The sequence below is a fragment of the Papaver somniferum genome, chromosome 10 (assembly GCF_003573695.1).
Source record: "Papaver somniferum cultivar HN1 chromosome 10, ASM357369v1, whole genome shotgun sequence".
Classification (NCBI taxonomy): domain Eukaryota; kingdom Viridiplantae; phylum Streptophyta; class Magnoliopsida; order Ranunculales; family Papaveraceae; genus Papaver; species Papaver somniferum.
In genome coordinates, this window is record NC_039367.1 from 51524341 (window position 1) to 51528944 (window position 4604).

At 35.6% G+C, this 4604-nt stretch overlaps 1 long non-coding RNA gene across 2 annotated transcripts; it reads right to left on the reverse strand.

Moving 5' to 3' along the window:
* Nucleotides 1-276: 276 nt before the first annotated feature.
* On the reverse strand, nucleotides 277-3125 carry LOC113316954. Of its 2 annotated transcripts, XR_003343122.1 has the most exons (3): nucleotides 2844-3125; nucleotides 975-1059; nucleotides 277-391 (listed from the first exon to the last, which is right to left on the reverse strand). It is a non-coding gene; the product is annotated as an uncharacterized LOC113316954 (long non-coding RNA). The 2 variants fall into 2 exon arrangements; XR_003343121.1 differs by lacking the exon at nucleotides 277-391 and having other exon boundaries at nucleotides 878-1059.
* Between the last annotated feature and the right edge of the window lie 1479 nt (nucleotides 3126-4604).

Consider the following 4604-nt stretch of genomic DNA (forward strand, 5'->3'; position numbering starts at 1 on the left):
GTTCTAAACTAGTCTAACAATCTATCTAACACTAGCTATTATCTATTGTTTCCCATGTAAGATCTAATAGTGAGCTCTGATACCAACTTGTGACGCCCCAAATACTAAACTTGCTTATCTGATAGGATTATAACCTAATTGAAGCATCAAAACTAGATTACTGATTTTAAGAATCATAACTATAGAAAGTGCTAAACAATAAAACCCAAACTCTTTGATATTGTATAAATGAAAGTCTTTCGAGTTCTAAGAATAAATAAGTGTGTTGTTTGCAGAGTAAGAAAGAATACATATAGAAAAAGATGCACAACAACACTAGATTTAATAACGTTCATAGCTACGAAACGAATATCTTCGAGTGCTCCATTCCTTCAGATTACTGGAAAAAAAACTGATGTGGAAACAAGTGAGCACATCATCCCAAGGGATGCCCAATGGAAACAAATAACTCTCAAGTAATCACTAACATGCTCCACGGTTTTAAAGATAAAACAGTAATTTAAAAGAGACAAAGGTGAAAGGAAACATTTAACAATTCACGTATCAAGAAGCAAAGGTTAGTCAAACAAGCATAACATGCACACGAGTTATTTCCCTTAAATAAAATAGTATATATAATATCCTGACGGATGGCGTACCGCCGTACTAATACTATTGCCGACGGATGGCATACCGCCCTACTATCTTAATAAGCAGAAAATATAATATTATTGCCGACGGATGGCGTACCGCTCTACTAATACTATTGTCGACGGATGGCATACCGCCCTACTTAACTTAGCAATGAGTTGTGGGGAGACACAGACACTCCTCGCGAGGGAAACCACATAATGCATATCACACACATATAATTACATTCAATACAAAACATCGTTCAATGCAATTACATTATACATTCATATAAATAGTAAAAGCACATCATGCTCCCAAAGGAAAGAAACTCAATGATTACAAGAAGGTTACAAAGTTCCCACCTGAATTGATGACAAGCGATGCCTACTTAGAGATCCACAATCCATTGGTTCATCCTTTGCATGGATCGTTGTTAAAAAGGACTAACTGTTAATCACACAAGCACTCCAAGAGTTTAGCCAAAGGCTCAAAGTTCATAACAAATTTATCAAATGGTTCTAAACTCATTTAAGACAACTCAGTCTCTATCCTTAGCATAACTAAGAGTTTTACTAATCCGATTAAATTGATTCTATAGTCCATTAGACAAGTCTTAAGAAGGTCTACAACTTTGTAAAAGGAACCACAGGCTAATTCAGACCATAAAACTCCAAAATATCAAAATAGGGATACTAGGCCTAAGCCCAATGTCCACTAACCTCAGCCCATTAACACAAGGCTAAGTCCACTCGGTCAACTAATAGACTCTAACAGTTTAAGGTGTCAACTAACAGTCAACGTAAGTCAAGTCTAGGGTCAAAGTCCAGGAAAAGGTCAAGTCAAAGGTCAACATAGTCAATGGAAAGGTCCAACTCGGTCCACTGAGTCTGTTCTAAGTCGAACCGATTCAACTCAGTCAGATACTCTGAGTCAGCTGAGCTGACTGGGCTGACTAATAGGCCTAAAACACAAGGCAAAATCCTTAACACAAGCAAGAGCCATTGCTCAGGACAAAGAACACTAACGCACAATCATTGTGCAACACAACAACAACACACAACACTGCAAAACTCCAATACAGACTTCATTCTTCTCTTATTCTAAACAAGAACAACACCAATAACAATTCAGTTCCACTACTATCAACTCATACATTCCATACTTCTCATTCTCAGGCACAAAACAACATATTCTTACTCAGAATCTATGAACCTCTTGAAACAGACTAGTTTATCTTAACTACAGCTTCTCTATCTAAACCGCTAGTTACAGCTACAATTTCCATGTCACGCATTCATCCAACTCTTACAATCTGTGAAATCCAGCCCCATGACTTAGCTTCTTCAAATTGAAAGATACATTCTTCCATATCCTCTTAATATCACAGTTAAACTAACATCCATATAAACTAACCATGATCATACACAAAATAGTCATAACAAAACCACCAATTGCACTGCCAGCTCAGCTCAAAGACATCTGAGCTGCAATTTAAACCATCTCCACTTCTAAATGCAGTCTCAAGATCATATTAACATTAGCAACACCATCACACCCAACAAGATCCAGTTGCAGATTCAAATAAACATTTGTCCTAACATACATCAAGAATACTCATTCGATACCAATTTCGGTTCCATACTTTACTCTTAACACAAACCCCACTCTCGGCTCCTCATTGCTCTCACCAGTTCAGCATCAACATCTCCACTTATGTTACCAACTCAATATCCATCCATACTTCCGATCTTCATGTCTGCGATAACAGCATCATCAATAAGTTTCTTGCAACTTCAGCAACTCCAGTTCCAAACTCATCTCCACCTCAACTGCCACTGCAAACCACCACTTATAAATCTACTATCTAATTCATCTTCACTCACAGACATACCCTTCATTAACAATACCAAAAGCACCACAGAATACTCCTCTACAGAATCTCTGTCATAAACTTGTTCTTCTAATTCACACAAACCCTTCACATGGATTCCAATTCATTCATCACAGATCCGATTCCCAATTCTTCTTCATCAGTAATTCTCATCTCAGAAAAACTAATCCTCAACTTCAATTTATCAAAACCCTAACTTGAAACTCAATTATCTTAAGGAAACTAAAAATAAATCCTATAGAATCATATAGACCTCAATCAAACACAAACCCATTATAATAATTCGACCAAACAATCAAATTAAATAATAAACTTCCGAAATAATAAAACCCTAAGTTACCTGATTTCGATTCATCATCAGAATAGCCTCATCTCATCAAATCAACAACAACCCCTCTTCTCTTCATCCATTAACGACCCAGTTCACCTTTCAATTTCTTTCCAAACCCTAATTTCGATCTTCTCAAACCTATCCCGAATCTGTAACAATCTTCAATTATTTTTCTTCCTAAATCAGAACCACACCATCTTCATCATCGTTTGTACTACAATAATAAATGATTCTCTCGATTGAAACACATAGATATTTAGCAGGGAAGAAGAACAGAGAAGAAGAGCAGGAAAAGAAGAAAAAAAAAGAAAAGAAAAGGAATTCTTCTCGGTGGCACTGGGATAAGATCGACCAAAATCACTGAGACACCCAGCGTCCTGGATAAGGGCAGCCACAAGGATAAGATCCGAAATTTATGATTTTTTCCCTCCGCAAACAAATTGATAAAACTTCTTCATCTAGTATCTGAATGACACGTTCGAGCAGTCCATTTCGGCTGACTTTTCGAGATCTATCTGATGATACTAATTTCGTCTCTAAATTGTTGTTAGATTATTTTCTAATAATTTAAATCTATATAAACTAATCGAGTTATTAGCGGCTAAACGCCTCTTGACTGGTCTAATAGCGTTGACGAGCTTGAGTGTCGTTACAATTACTTTCAAAATCCACATTAGGCAACGAATTAGAGTCAATGAAACTTTATTATATGAGTTCTTATTGTTTAGAATTGGTATCTGAACTACATGAAATTGGATTTCGGTGGATCCTGAGTCCTGGTTACCTCTTCATCCCGTGACCATATTTTGTATATATTTTATTTATTTCTAGTATTTTCTATCATTTAAGTCTAAAATCAATCTCATCAAATCCGAGTGAACAACAATCCTATTTACCACTATTTAAAATTTGATCATCGTTCCTTAGGGTCATCTTTTAAAGGTCTTTATTTTGCTACTTACATAAGAGAGAGCTTTGAATTGGGCTCAGTTAGTCCTTAGAATACTTTCGGTGCTTGAGCGACTAGGACTGCCTTCTTGGCTTCTTTCTTCTGTAACCTTTTTGGTTTTAGATGAGGATTCTTTAACCAACACTTGTCGATAACGTGGCCCATTTGTTGCAATGTATACAAGTTAAATCTTCTTTTTCACTAGACTTTCCTTTTTCTTTGCTCATTGTTAGATAATAACTTAGGTGAACCCATAAAGCGTTGGAATGTCAAGTTTGGTTGTCATATTTTAGTATCAAAAATCATCTAGTGTCGCTTGATTATTTACTAGAGTCAACTTCGTTTAGGTTAGATTAGAAAGTATATGAATGTTGATGCGTACAAGTATTACTCTGAAGACCTGAAGAAAGTGAAGAAGTAACGACTGCAATGAAGACATAATCCTTCCACTTGAGATTAGTAATACTGACTTGACTTGTTTCTATTCCTAATATATCTTTTAAGTCGTATTATATTGAAAACATAACATGTGAAGTTGTATATATAATACTCTAGTGATTATACTTGATCATATCATTAAGATCAAAGTGTCAAGGGATTATATTGAATTACGAAGTATAACGCTTATCTTTGGAACTTCGTAAATACGACATCAACATAATCTAGGTATTTAGTTACTTGATTATGTGTAGGATATATGTGTGGTTTCATCCTAGAAAACTATGTATTATTACATTGGTTTAAGGAAGTAGATGTATGAACTTGTTTCATAATCGAAAGGGAAATCATGAGTGTGTTGGTCTGATTCTTTATTGAATATC